Source organism: Epinephelus fuscoguttatus, linkage group LG6 (genome assembly GCF_011397635.1).
Source record: "Epinephelus fuscoguttatus linkage group LG6, E.fuscoguttatus.final_Chr_v1".
NCBI lineage: Eukaryota > Metazoa > Chordata > Actinopteri > Perciformes > Serranidae > Epinephelus > Epinephelus fuscoguttatus.
Window position 1 is genome coordinate 41,284,115 of NC_064757.1, and position 15,896 is coordinate 41,300,010.

At 42.9% G+C, this 15,896-nt stretch overlaps 1 protein-coding gene across 1 annotated transcript in view; it reads left to right on the forward strand.

The window, feature by feature from the left end:
• cds1 (CDP-diacylglycerol synthase (phosphatidate cytidylyltransferase) 1) overlaps positions 1–15,896 on the forward strand; it is a 453,066-nt gene that overhangs the window by 222,831 nt on the left and 214,339 nt on the right. The gene's annotated exons all lie outside the window — the stretch shown is intronic.

Consider the following 15,896-nt stretch of genomic DNA (forward strand, 5'->3'; position numbering starts at 1 on the left):
CAGCAGCAGAAGACCACACCAGGTGCCACTCCTGTCAGCTAACAACAGGAAACTGAGGCTACAATTCACACAGGCTCACCAAAACTGGACAATAGAAGATTGGAAAAACCACATTCAGATGGAAGCATGGATCCATCCTGCCTTGTATCAACGGTTCAGGCTGCTGCTGGTGGTGTAATGGTGTGGGGGAGATTTTCTTAGTACCAACTGAGCATGGTTTAAACACCACAGCCTACCTGAGTATTGTTGCTGAGCGTGTCCATCCCTTTATGACCACAGTGTACCCATCTTCTGATGGCTACTTCCAGCAGGATAACGCACCATGTCACAAAGCTCACATCATCTCAAACATGACAATGAGTTCACTGTACTCCAATGGCCTCCACAGTCACCAGATCTCAGTCCAATAGAGCACCTTTGGGATGTGCTGGAACGGGAGATTCTCATCATGGATGTGCAGCCGACAAATCTGCAGCAACTGTGTGATGTCATCATGTCAATATGGACCGAAATCTCTGAGGAATGTTTCCAGCAGCTTGTTGAATCTGTGACACCAAGAATTAAGGCAGCTCTGAAGGTAAAAGGGTCCAACCTGGTACTAGCAAGGTAGGGTTGGACCCCCAGGTGTGTGAGGAGAAAAAGAGGCAGCGTAGCATCAGTCGTCTAGGTCTTAGACTGCTTTTATTAATCTTGCAGCAGTTGAAATAATATATGCCAGGAGATCTGCTGTATGTTTCTCTGACCCAAATGGTTAGAAAATGCACGCAGTTTCTGTGACCCCATTCTGTCTGTCTGTTGAGGGTTTCTGACTTGCAGCTGAAATAGTGAACTATATGAAAAAATGTATGTAGTAATTTGAACAGGGGTCTACTGTTTTAAGCCTAAAAGACATTTTTACATTAAAGCAAAAGCACTGAAACACAAATAGATTCTGAAATTTAAAAAATGAATGTTGCCTTTACATAGTATAATTAGAGACAGCCCAGTCGCCAGAAGAAAGTGTTTCCATTGTATGTTCTGCAAACCATAAAAATGTTACAAGAAACACCTCTAATGGGAGGAGCCCAGGAGGATCCTGATCAAATGTCAGACCCACTTCAACGACCCCTTTCGACACGAAGGAGCAGCGGCTCTAGTCTGAGCTCCCTCCGGATGTCTGAGCTAAGCGAATTAAAACACTTGTTTTTGCAAGTCATGCTGTGTTCCCAGCAGCATTTTAACCCCCAAACATGGTTGTTTTTTAGGGACGTGTGGCTACGTTCCCAGGCAGGATAGTGCCACGAAAAACTTTTATTTAAAGCCAAAACATGATCTTTCCTTCACCATGACCAGGTATTTTTTGTGCCTAAACCGTAACGATAACTAGCAGTGTTCTTAAAAAGCAAAGTTTCAACACATCCCCAACATAATAACGTACAAATGCAGAATGGTTTTCAGAAATATTCAATTCCAACATTTATTGTCGCGATTGAGTTAGAGACATGCCTATTAAAGGTATGTCTGTCACAAATATTTCATAATCAATTGGACCTGAACCTTGCACTGGTACTTCCATGCTTTGATAACGGGACTTGCACTTGTATAGAGCCTTTCTAATTCAACCACTCAAAATGTTTTCACACCACTTGTCACATTCACCCACACACATTCATACACTGGTGGCCAAGGCGACCATTCAAGGTGCCACCTGCGGCTCAGTTATGAAAACAATCTCAAAGGCACACACACACCAGTGCATCAAGTTCAGTGTCTTGCCCGAGGATACTTCAGCATGCAGACTGGAGGAGCCCGGAATTGAAACACTGACCTACCGAAGGACCTTTCAGTCAGTTCAGTCCTCTACCACTGAGCTGCTCCACAGGAGAGATGTACGACTGAGGGAAAAATTCACTCTGCCGTATCTGATAGCCTGTTTACACCTTGTATTAACATGTGTTTCAGTTGTCCGAACACAAGTGGACAGTTAAGACACATCACCATTCACATCTCTGTCTTTCATGTGTCTCCAGCTGAATTTGTTACTGCCTACATCACTTACGCTAGAAGGTCAAAGGGCCCTGTGGACACTCTCGCTAGCCTGCTCGCTAGTCACAGTATCGGTTGTGTTGGTACAGCCAGAGTTCGTTGAGCGAGAGAGCCCACTTTAGATTCATTTCCTGTATCTGTGTCACATGGGTTTTACCACTGTCCCACCCCTTCAGGAGACTACTGGTGGCCCTGAGTCCATTCATTCCAATGGGAAAAGTGAACGTAAATACAGATTATGACCGTTTCTTTTGCCACATAGTCACCAAAGTAAATATTGGACCTGTTTTTTGTGAGCTCCAACCCTGCTAAACATTCTGACAGACAAATCAGGAGAAAATTAACTTTGTTGGAGATGTTTGTTTTAGCAACATGATCTTGTGATCTTACACTCGGTTGATATCAGACATTAAGCTAACAGACAAAAACAAGCGGTAAAATAAGCGACAGACATTAAATTTGTTCTGTATATGGTGTTGTATTGTTTTGAAACTGATTTCTTCCATCCACACAAAGGATACGCTCCACTTAGGTGGAGGTGTGCAGGGGTAGGAGGAGTTCTCGCCCATTTAGGAGACTGGAAGTGAATACCATTTTGTACCATGGGCGCAGCCTGTAATGCTTATATTCTGTTATACAGTATCTTTGCTACAGCTGAGGATATCGCTGCCAACAGAATTCAACACATCTACTTTCACTGGACAAAACGACAGACGGTCACGCAAGACTTCGCCCAACAAGTTGTAAAATGGGCAACTTATGGCGTGTAAGTGCACTGTCACCAAAACAACCACCACATCCTGCATCGATGACATCGTCCATGTCGGGTACACATCAGGATGCATTAGCGTGATCACTACTAAAGGTATGTGGTTAGATGCATCCCAGACCATCTTGGTAAGTGGTTTTAAGTGATGGGATCACAATGCGTCACAATACGTTTACATTTTTTAGTGCTTTCCACATGTGATCCGATCGCTCAAGATATATTTTATAACCAAGTGTAAACAGGGTCTGTGTTGTGAGACAAAATCTTGGGATATAAAACATGGAGATATGCTTCATGAAGCTGAAGAAGGTGGCTACAGAAGGCTACAGAATATGACAAAGAAGTGGGAAAATACCAATCACAGTTTCCTAAAGTCTTCAAATGTCGTCTTTTGTCCAATTACCAATCCAAAACCCAAAGTTCACTATCACTCAAGAACAGCGAAACCTCACAACTGAGGAACTGAGAGAACGCAATGTTCTCATTATTGCTTAAGAATACCTGAGAATGAATTCTTTGTCACTCTGGGTGTTTCTTTTTCTTGACGATGGAACTGAATTTAAAACTTACAAGAAACTGCGATTTCTCTTATTTTCCTGTTCATGGAGTTATTGTACAATTTCTGATTGAAATATTTTTATCTCCAGGAGGAAATTGCTTCAGTTCCATTGGTTTAGTGCCACCTAAAGCTGTCTGCACCTGACCTTCAACAGAATTGCTTTACAGCAGCTTGAGCCATTGTTTCCTCTTGGAGAGAGTGATGATGCCGTACCTTCTGATAGCACTTCTTGAGGCATTGTGTGTGTGCTGTCACATCACAGCTGTGGTTTTCAGTTTGCTCAAACACTCTCGTTCTCTAAAAAAATGATTGAAGTTTAACTACTCAGGGAATATTTCATTTTTTTACATCAGTCCGTGAACAAAATGAATCAAACAATTCGAGTTACACCATCAGTAGCTATTTTGAAACAATAATGGATTTCTAAATATGCAAACGCTGCTCAAAGAATAAGTAAACATTTTCCTTTGTTCTGTTTCTGGATTTTTGCAGCCACTATTTGAACTGCCGTCCCCATCTCCTCTAACTTCCTGGCTACTTCCACAGTCTGATTACTTCCAAGAGTTACTGGTTTTCTTTGAGGATGACATTGAGGAGGCTGGAAAATCTGGGGCGCGTTGGCGTGTGACTCAGAACAAAAGCTGAACTCTTCGTTATGCAGACGAGGCATGGGCGAGCTTTCTAGCAGAGGAACCCTCGTCGCATAAAGTAGAAAGCAGCTCATTTACACACATTGCCACAGGCATGAGAGAGGGTATGAAGGAGACGGAGAACGGAGGAAGATGAGGCTAATTATTCTCCCCGCAGAGAGGCAGAAGCATCCCCTGGCTTTCTACAGGGGGGCTTGTCAGGATGTGATTCCCCGGTGAGAAAAGAAGAGAAGATGAGGAGAGAGGAAAAATATGACAAATACAGCAGAAACTAGAATACAGATTCTCAATTAGAGGCCTGCCAGTGCGTCTTTGGAGGCTGGTATCCAATGGTTACGACTGGCACGTGCTGCCATGATGGAGAATTGACGGTGAAATGAGTTTCATTACATCTTCATCTGCAAACTGACAATGGTGCCTCACTGTGCTTTTCAGGAAGTTGTCAGATTTCCTTTGCATGGAGTCGGTCACAGCGTTCTTTGGTCATTTTCTTATTTATCCTTTGATTAATAACTAACAACTTTTGATAAATAAATATGAACAGCTGTGAGAACATCATGTCAGAGTATCACGGTTCTGAGTAGTATCACGATACCACAGCGAACATGAGGCAGATGTGCCTTTTGTCATTTATAAAAAGATAAATCACTCTTCTATAATACATCAATGATATTTCAAAGGAATAAATTACTTATTGACTTATTCATACTTCAAAAACAGCATCAATAAGTGATTAACATAGGGGGGATCAAAATAAAATAAATAAATGAAATAAAAATCAACCAGCCACCCTCCTCCCCTGACAAGTTAAGAACAGTCCCTTGATTGCGGTGAGGTTTGTGGACTGTTACCTGCCACAGAGAGAGAAATGTGAACGGCTCGTTTCTCCTCTGACATGTCACATACCTGTATGCTGCCACAGCTCGGCTGTCCAGGTACTTTTGGGCCGCGGAGCACTATGTCCACCATATTTGACAGGAATACATTCCTGTCTGTGTCTGTGACCCCCGTTCAACCCACAACCAGCAGGATTCGCCTTTCGTTTCTGCTGCTGGTTGAAATCTGTATCCTGAATGTTTTCTTTTGCTCACACAAAACTATTTTTAGTCGCAAATGCGAGTAAAATGCTCGCACCGTAGAGCTCTGTGGAAAACAAATCCCTGTAGCATATATAAACAAATCTAACCTACGAGTAAAAATAAATTAATAATAACTGTCACTGCTTAAAGACACTCAGTAACTCAGCTAATACCTGACATGTCACTGGATACAAACCACTGCAGCAGCATATTGAGTGCCAGTTAGCCAGCGCGCACCGTTATTGGATGGTGCATGGACACTCACCCTCATGTGATTGGATTTTGAACTTGTCCCACAGTAGTGGTACCGTGAGGTACCGTAGTACTACAGTTCTCCATCATTATGGTATCATATGTACGGTGGTGTTTTAGTACCGCGGTCTACTGTTGGTACCAGTATACCCTGCAACACTACTCTAGATCGTTCAGTATTACATTCTTTGCAAACCGCTTTTCTTCTATCACTCTCCAACACTTTGAAATATCGCCACACTGCCCACATTCTACTCTGTCCGTCACTGTACCCTGTTTGATTGCGTTATCAAAACATGCCGCTATTATTCGGCCTTGCTTTTCACTTATTCCGCCGAATACCGAATGTGTGTTTTTTTCAATATTCGGCTGAATATATTCGGTTATTGAATATTCGGTGCATCCCCAGTTTTTGTATGCATTTTGAATTTGCTTGAAATAAAAAATCCGAATGGAAACGCTAAAACCTCAAGTCAGAATGTTTTTATGCTTATGTGCACATCAATCATGAATGCTGACATTAGCTATAGAAACAAAAAATCTTTTTTTCACCAGGCTGTAAACATGTTCATTTCTGCTATGTAAACATTTTAACATGAGGGTCTATGAGGATTGAGTCGCTCTTGGAGCCAGCCTCAAGTGGCCTTCAAGGAACTGCAGTTTTTGGCACTTCTGTGTTGGCTTCATTTTTCAGTCCCGCAGGTCTCTGCTTGGCTGAATCCACCATGTAAATAGCAGTGTGCCAGGTGTGGTCGAACCTGGCTTTGAAAAGGGATGGAAGATGACCCTCTGATTAATTAAGAGACCAAATACAACTGCTTTATCGCTTGAAACTGACTTTACACTCAGATTATACATTGTTTAACTAGGTAAAGTGGAGCTGGACATGCTCTAAATGTACTTGTCCATGCACTTCAGACAATAGGGCCCCAAGGCTTTGTCTTACAACATCCATAACCACACATCTTATATAACGTCTAACTACTGAACTAATTCCAAAACAAAAGAATTCACTCATACATGAGAGAAAAACATCATGGACGTTTGTTTGCCAAACCACAAGGCATCATATGGAGCCCTGATTATGAATGGGAACAGTCTGCAGCACAGAGCACATGAAACAGCCAGGAAGAACAGGAAGTTAATTTATGTGCACATCAGTCCCTCTCACACTGTAAAGAAACTTCTCTCTAATGAGAACTTTGGTCTCTTGGAGACAACTAAAGACAAACTTTCCCTACAAGGACGCACGTATTGACTCGTCTTTCTCGGATGTGATAATCAGCCTGGACGTTCACCCAGGGAACCGAGGTGAATGTCTACGTTTAAGAGGATGGGATGGTTTCCTGTACTGCTCTCACACTTTGTGCTGTCTGTTCATTTCTTTACATTAAAACTACGTCTAGCACAGACACGCAGAGTTCTTTATGTGGAGAGGCAGATTGTGGTCTGTGAGTGGAGAGTAATCCACAAGGATCATCCTCTCTGGTCTTTCTTTAAAGTGCTCCAGCTGACGATTATATAACTTCACAGGGATTAACCTACTGCAGAGAACCTCTCCTCATATTCCAGGCGACCTCTTTAACGTTCTGTCTTACGTCACCATCACACTTGGTGTGTCGGATGCCTTGTGCTTTGATGAGAGTTCATTTAGTTTATTTGTTTCGAGAAAAATGTGTCTGAAGATGATCCATGGACATAAACTGAGTCATGTTGTAATTTTCACAGTCTTGTTAAATTGTATTGATGTGAGAAAACCAGACTGAAACCGTCATCACTATAAAAATTTGTAGGTGCACAGCTCTGCTTTAAAGTTTTATTACTGCGATTCAGGCTTTTCTAAGTTGATGATTTCCCAGGTTGAGGGTTTCAACTACAGTTTATTGTTTGTTTCAGCCCTTTTCCTCTCACTTGCATCCCAACGGCTAGAAAAAAAAGTTTTGCATTGAACATTTCTGCAACCCACTGATATGTTGCATTAAACGCACTGTGTCAGTACAACACTGCAAATTGATGTTTTTTCCTTCAACAACAAACGCACATGATTACGTTTAGCCAACATACACACATTTGGGTTTAGGCAACCAAAGCACATGGTTGGGTTTAGGAAAAATATACAGGGTTTGGCTTTACAATCATACGGGAAGGGAACACCGCTCACCCAGGTAAAAGTTGATGGTTGTTGGACCCATCCACCACCCCTCTTGTCCACTCTACTCAGACTTCCACGGCCTTCACTTTCATGTATTGTCGCTGTCTGACACCAAAAGTCACTGACTAAGCGCTGGTTTTCAATGACTTCAGAGTGAGACCTTGTTGGCTGGAGAAAAAGTGATGTCTCAGTGAAAAAAACCTGCTTTTTATGGCACTACCTGCTGGAAAAACATCAACGGGTTTCTAAAAAATACCCACGTTTGGAGGCTAAAAAGCTACAGTGGTCTGCAGCTTAGCAGGGTCTCGCCTAGATGTCGCACCATCCACCATCCCCTTCACTTCCCGATTGTAAAGTCAGCTCATATAATCTGTCACTCCAAAAATGTTTATACGATCCGTATGAAATGTTCAAGGTTTGCAGAAATGTACAATACTAACATTTTCTTTTGGTGACTGGGCTGATGTCTGCTGGCTTGGCTTGACTCAGTTTGACTGAACAGATTTTTCAAACACACCAGTAATGTTGTCGTATTTTATTCTGCTTCTTTGAATGCAGACAAAACATTTGCAGCGCATCGTACTGCTGCTCACAGGCCTCCGCGTAAATACCATGACATCTTTGGTTTGAGTCCAGACAAGGGTTTTTGTCCAGGCTGTTCCACAAATTTTTCGTGTTTTCCTACAGAAGCAGTGCACCCAAATTCGTTTACATAAAATGACTTTTGCCAGGGACTATTCTTTGGAGTTGCATGTTCGGATCTGTGTGAACTTTGAGCCATTTTAAGGTACGTCCTCACCATGTTTCCTTTCCTCAATTTAACCACAGTAACTTCTGTACGTTAAGGATGTCACGTCATTCATAGGGTGCAAGTTTATAGGATATCACATCAACTGTTGTGCATGCATTTTTCGTTGGATATCATACGAACCATTCTGAGAATGTGTTGCCTTGTTGCATCTCTCAACACAGTATGTTGAGTGCACAGTGCTGCTCCTGCACAGTTTGCATCACCATGAATGGATCTGACATGAAGTGTGCATGTGAGATTGCATTAACCACAGGAAGAGGGAGTTTACAGGAAGGTATGGAGCGTGTGGCTGAAATATGAGAAACCTTAATGTTTTATTGAGGATGAGAGTAGCAGGTTTTAGGTATATATATATATATATATATATGAAGGACTTCAGGTCTTACTGACTTAAACAGTCATTTTACCTTATATTCTCTGCTCTCCTCAGTAAAAGAAAATGTGTTTGTGTTTTGACGACTGCCGCTTTGAAAATGATGCAAATTGCTTTTAATTCATCTTTTGTACTTTTGCCTCCGTGTTGATTTTTTAAACGGGTTGTCACAGCGTGCAGTCGCCTCCCACAGAGTCTTTTGTTGGTTGAGAACAACGGTACATCTGTGCCGAGCTTGTTTTTTAAAGTGGAACTTTTATGGCAACGTTTGCTGTTTGGTTGGACGCGTGCCAGCGTGCGGGTTGGATATGATGAATCCAAAAATCTCAAGCCATGTTCGACGAGGTGTGGGCTGTTTGTTATGAGCGAGGAAAACACTAAACTGGCAAAGTTGAGCGTGCAATTTGGCATGAAAACATTCCTCCCTACAAAGAGGACAAACCAGAAGAACAAAACGCATGAACTTGTTTTGCATGAAGAACAATTACTGGACGGCTCACGGTGTTTGCAGGTTTTTGTGTGTTGATTTTCATTTGTTGTTTTTGTCTTTGCAGGATTCAGTCTTTGTTCACATGTTCAAACATCATGTGTCACGTCACTGCAATGAGCAGTAAATCACATTTGTTCTACTTTAAACAGCACGTCTTCTTTCAGAGCTGCGATCCTTCACATACTTGATGTTGACGTCGGCCTCAGTCAGACACTGATGGACTCACCTGTCTTATTTTTTGACATGATGCTCAGCAGTCCATCTATTAATCTGAAAGTCTGTCTCAGGAGAAGTGCAGGAGTATAAAAACATGGCTAAGAAGAAACACATTATTTAGAGAATTGCCCCACTTCTACTTTTTTTAGTGTGAAGACAATTGTAAAAAGGAGAACGCTGGAAGGAAAATATGTGCAGCAGAGAAGCAGAGCTCAGTTTAACATTATTTTTTAAATGTTATAAATTAAGCTTTTAGCAGAACAAGGAAGGCAATTATCGTTCTATTTCATCATCACACAGAAGCTCCAACTCTCAATTATTTTCCAACCATTTCACTTGGATTGTTCGCAGGCTTTTTTGTGTTTTTTTGGCATTTCGCTTGTGGTGCTTAAAGCCCCCCCCAAAAAATATTTGAAACAGCAATGTCTCTTTTCAGAAACTATGACACGGTTACTCAAGATAATCCACAGACCTTGTTGTGAGCAGTTTCATGTAGGAACTACTTTCTTTCTCTTAGGGCTGCCCCCTAATAGTGAACTAAACGTTAGTCGACCAGGAAGGTCATTAGTCGGCAAGATTTCATTCGTAAAGCTAACGTGAAACTCTGTTAGGAGCTGCGCCTTGTCAAAATAAATCAAAACCTATATGACTGGACCATGTGGGATTTTATTTTGAAAGGACAGACACAGGAAGTGTCCACGCTCAGCAGTCAGACAGGAGTCAGGTTAATCTCCAGGGCTGGTACCTGCGGTTATTCCACAGGCTAGTTAATAACATGTCGGGCAGGAAATCCAAAGTGTGGGATCATTTTGAGAAGGTGAAGGACGAACCCAAGGTGATATGTAAACTCATCTTCATTGGTCGACTACAAACATGACGTATCATCTGAAACATGGAAGTAGCTACATGCCCATTAGCCCACAGCGTCATTAACAGGCGGCTCGCTCAGTGTGTGACGTGCACTTGGAGATAAAATATAGGCCTATAACTTCAACTCAAACCAGTGCGTTGCTCGCCCACAATATACCATTTAATAATTACATTAATGTTGTAAACATGCAGGCGACTAGTCGACTAATGGCCCTAAATGACGATTGTTGGGCGACTAGGAAAAATCTTAGTTGGGCGCAGCCCTACTTACTAGTGAACTACATCAACCAACGATAATTTTAGCTAGCTCATTGTTGCTAGGTGAGCTAGCAATAGATGCAGATTCCTTCTGCACAGTAATACAGTTGGCAGATGTAGTTCAGTAGTAAGAAAATAGTTCCTACATGAAACTGCTCACAACAAGGTCTGTGGATTATCTTGAGTAACCAGGTCGTGATTCCTGAAAAAGAGACATTGATGTTGAGTTTTTAATATGCATTTTTTGGAGCTTTGTACACCACAAGCTGAGTGCCATCTAGTTCCATTATATTACAGAGAAGGCAGACGTCTCTACAGCTGATATCTCCAACACTCTGCACCTCACACTGAAACAATCTAGATTGGTAAATAGCACTACAGGTGAGAGGAAAAATGTGTTTTTGATTTTGGGGTGAACTGTCCCTTTAAAAGCACACCTGCGTCAAAAAACTATTGCGTGAACATGTGAATGTAAATATAATATATGTGAGTGTGGGATCTCATTGTTATCGGGGTGGGACGCAGGCCAGGCTTCCTTTTCACTCCACAAGAGACCAACCAGGCAAAATATAACATCGCTGACACACATGGGCTTTACACACACACACACACACACACATGCAGGGTTGAAACAGGATGCAGAGGAAGAGGAGGCAGCACATTACAGTACAGTCGGGTACAAAAAGCTACAGCACAGTGTGTTCTGCTGAGACAGACTACAAATTCCACCTTAAAACCCCCAGCAGCCCCCAGTCTCAGCGCTGGAACGTGTCCTAGTTATGCCTCATCTGCGAGGAATACCACTTCCGCTTAATAATTCATGGCTTATTCCATGCGGTCTACTTTCTGAGCATGTTCGAGCCTCTCCAGAATCCAGCAGCACAGGAGTGAGAGTGATGCCTTCAAGATGTGCAGATCTGTTCCTGCTGCAGAGATAAAAAATACAGTTTGATTTCAGCTTCACTTTGTAGATATAAGAGCAGTTTGGAATCAGAAGGTGGTGACTCAATCTCCTGAAAACTTGTTCCTTCTCTAAAGAATCGCCCCAGATTGTCAACCCAAACTGAACCGGCCCATCCAAGATCATCACATAAAATACTGAGCCAGAGCTCAACCCCCCCACAAAGCTCTAGGCGGGCTCTAACCCCCAGAACATACCAGCTGTGTGGCAGCCAGCTTGGTGGATCACCAACTCTCCACACCATATTTCAGCACCAGTGAAGCTCCCTGCGCCGGTCTTTTTAGGACTCAGCGGGCTCAAGTTGAGATTAAGGCTGCTTTCACACCTGCCCTGTTTGGTTCAGTTCAACTAAACTCAAGTTTGTTTGCCCCCTCAGTGCGGTTTGTTTGGGCAGGTGTGAACACAGCAATCACACTCAGGTGTGCACCAAAACAACCAGACTGAGACCTTCTTGAAGAGGTGGTCTCAGTCCGGTTACAAAGGAACTCAGGTGCGGTTCGTTTGGGCAGGTGTGAACACAGCAATCACACTCAGGTGTGCACCAAAACAACCGGACTGAGACCTTCTTGAAGAGGTGGTCTCAGTCCGGTTACAAAGGAACTCAGGTGCGGTTCGTTTGGGCAGGTGTGAACACAGCAATCACACTCAGGTGCCACCAAAACAACCGGACCAAGACCTTCTTGAAGAGGTGGTCTCAGTCTGGTTACAAAGGAACTCTGGTGCGGTTGGTTTGTGGTGAGAACGTGTTCCGACCTGGATGTGAAGCAACTGCAGTCACATGACACATTGTTTGGGTTAAACATGAGCATGTTACAGTCCTGGAGGATTATTAATGTGCACCTCCTCCTGTACTGCCTTAATATGCACATTCAGCACATCCAATGCATCAAAACATTGTTTTCTAGTTGGAGCCGCGCCTCGTTTTCAAACTGTATGCTTTGACTAAAATGAACAATGACAGCAATATAGTCCACGATGAGCAGCGCTAAAATCAACCTGCGTAGTTGTCCCTCCATTGTGACATTAGAAAGTGTCACATTTATCTTGCAAGTGTACTCTTCTTCAACGTTTGCTTTACTTCCTGGATTTTTCCCACATGGAAATTCTGACCAATCAAGAGCAGCTTTCTCACACAAGGCATTTGATCTGGTCCTCTTGTAAATGCTGCCGTGAGAACACGAACCAACTCTAGACAGTTATACAACTTTGTGACAAAATTAGTCCCTGATTCAGACCAAAGCAAGACAAGTCTAGGTCTGGAAGCACCCTAAGGGGTGTAACTTGGCTTGAGAACCAGAGTCACTTGTTCAAGTCCAGTATGTATGAAGTATGGAGTGTGGGCTGGCAGTTGTAGAGGTGCCAGTTTGCCTTCTGGGCACAGCTAAGGTGCCCCTTAGTGAGGCACCAAACCCCTAACAGCTTGGGTGCTCAGGGCAGCCCCGTTGTTCTGACATCTCTTCATCCAACGCATGTGTATAGGTCCTGTTTGTTCATTTATTCTCAGTTATTCTCTCCCACTTTTCAGTGAACCTGGAGTGTCGCCGTGTGCTTCCCTCAGAATAGACCCCCATTTGTAATTATACTACAGAGCTTACTACGGAGAGTCTGCACTGATAGATGCTAATTGCGAGGGACTGGCTTATCTAAGAATAGAATGAGCTGCTCTGTATTTTTCCTTGCAGGGAATGTGAAGTAATTTGTGAATGGTCATTAGGGAGCAGCGGGTTTCCCTCCTCCAATGAATGGAGCAAAGTAACCTTAAAACCGCAGATCTATTTTTCAGAGGTTGTGCAACCTCAAATGTCAACATGAGACAGATGTCCCTCACTGAGTCTTTCCGCTCAGAGGTATTCGGGTGAAAAATGAGACAATATTTTCGGCTGCTTGCTGTTATCATTTGGAATTCCTGCCGAAAACCATAATATCCTCAGATTGCATGTTACCCGCGTGCTCAGAGGTCGACGCAGGTTGAGTTCAAGGCCGCAATACGTTTAAGTTTTTCCTGTGGGTTTTAATTCTAAGGACGTCAGACTCCAATAAGACTCCTCTTTTCAAGACGTGGACTCCTCCTGAGTGATTTTCTGCAGGAGAAAATATTTTCTTAGCACTCCGTTCCCCTGGATGCTGCCTTGAAGGGTGATCTGTGAAATAACACTCAATCCCTCACAGCCTTCGGACAATTATATTTCATAATAAGCGTGAGACGGAGTTGCTTTCATTTTCTCAAAGGAGTAATTTTCCCTCCCTCCCTTCCCTCTGTAAACGCCGCTGGCTTCTCAGGTTTGAGCTGCGAGCAGCTATCAGAGGTTTCATCTGGGTGAAATGGAAATAAGTGTCAAAGAAAGGTTTCTGTTTCTGGAAGCTGGAGTTCATTTGCCAAAACAATTTGCTTTCCCGCCCCCATGTAATTCAACACATGCAGATTATATTCTCTTAATATTTACTGGCCCTCTGATGTAATGTATTCTCATACAACAGTTTGTATGGTGTCCTGTGAAAAGTTATGCACATGGTTCAGATGAGGGATGTCAGTGTCGGTTAATTTTGCTTTCTATAGCCTGACACCCATTAACGGGTAACTAACCGGTTTATTTTTAAGGAAGAATACGCAAGATGATGTGAAATACAACAGGCCTTTCCTTTTTTGCTCAGCGCTCTATTAACTCAGTGAGCTTTGCAATGAGCAATGAGCCCTGCATTTCAAAGTGCTATCCATTTAGAGAGGGTGACATTTTAATGTTTTGTGATTTAAATCCTTTTCTTTTATTTAATTGTTAGCTTTGCTGACAGACAGCTGATGCACCTTGTTACCCCGCACACCACTGGTCAGCTAACGTTAGCTTTGGCTACTCTGTATTGCGTACCAGTGGGGTTGGGAAGAAGCTAGCTGTGCGGCCACCCTCCACTAGCCCTTCAGTTAGCCATAGATTTTAATAATAATAAATTATATTATTAAATAATAATAACAAGATACCAGACCCCAAGGTGGCGCATATTTATTCCAGTGGATTTGTTCGCCTAATACATACACCAAAAAAGTTTCCAGCTTCCGGGTTTACTTCTGCAGTGTGCAGCCAACTGAATATGCATGGTAGTGTTTCTCCTGCTGGTCCCACCTCTGAGTTCCCACTTGGCTCATAGACTTAACACTGTTACAGATTGACATGTCAGCTTCATTAAAAGCATAGCTGCAAATTAAAGCAACAATAGATGTAAAAACACACAGAGACAGTACATCTGTGATCAGTTCCCTAATTTAATTTTAACATTTTTTTTTTCCCCAATCTTTTCCAATTTCTCTGTTTTATTTTACGGAAGTGATCAATGTAAGTGCCCTTGTCCTTTAAAGCTCTCTTCATCTACTTCATCGCCACTGCTGTACACTATTTAAAAACAGCAGCATCCACAGTTCATGTAGGAACTGCTGCAGACAATGTGCAGCCGGCGGGAGCTGCAGGACGACTCAACCACCATGATCAGTTTTGAATGTTTTGTCAGGCAGTAACTACTCCAGACTCTGCTCTAGCGCAATTAGGGCAGGATTCTAGGATTCCAGGATTTTGGGACTGTCCCGAATTTTTCGGGATGTCTGGTCACCCTAGCCGCAGGGTAATTTGCTGCAAGGCTGAGCAACGTTCCTGGGGGCTTTATTTTGAGCTGCAGAACCCCTTTAGCACTGTTGACCACCACTAGCTATGCTAATGCTGCTAACGGTGCTAACAAAGCTAACAGTAAAGTAAATAACCATGCTACAGGGGGTCTGTGGCTCAAAATTGAGTCTTGAGTTGGAACAGCGTTACAAGCAGTAATCACCGAATGAGCAGCACTGCTAGTCTCTTACACAGACGCCGATGACGTCAGCACGCTGGCTGACTCTGTCATCTGTGGACATTCCCATAGGAAAGTTGTAACAGAACTAGCGGTGGCTCCCAGTGGCAGTGATGTGATTGGATCCAAATCCGTGTACTTCCATACTTCCTCAACCAACGGCTGATTAGCTTTGCCTTACTCCTGCCTACACTGGAATCGCTGTTCCCCGAATTGTTGTCCGTAGTACAACAGAAAAGGACGTGTTCAGTGCATCACAAGAAGAGATTAAAATGGATATGATTTCATTTGATTCAGCTCTATTGCAGAGCTGCAACGTCCACAAGATTGGATAAATTAAGGATTTACCTATGGCAACACTGTCATGTGGTCTGGATATCCCCGCCCATTTCTATTACAAAACGAAAGACGAATGTCCCCAGACTCCCATTCTGAAGTAAGGGAGGCTGGTCACGCAAGACTACAGCACTGCTAGCTACTGTTAGCTCCCACTAGACCTGGGTTTTGCACAGCTCAGTAAAACTGAAGAGTGGCAAAATTAACCTATAGACCTACTTACAGTACTGGTAAAAATATTCACAGTGGTTAACAAATTAACCATGG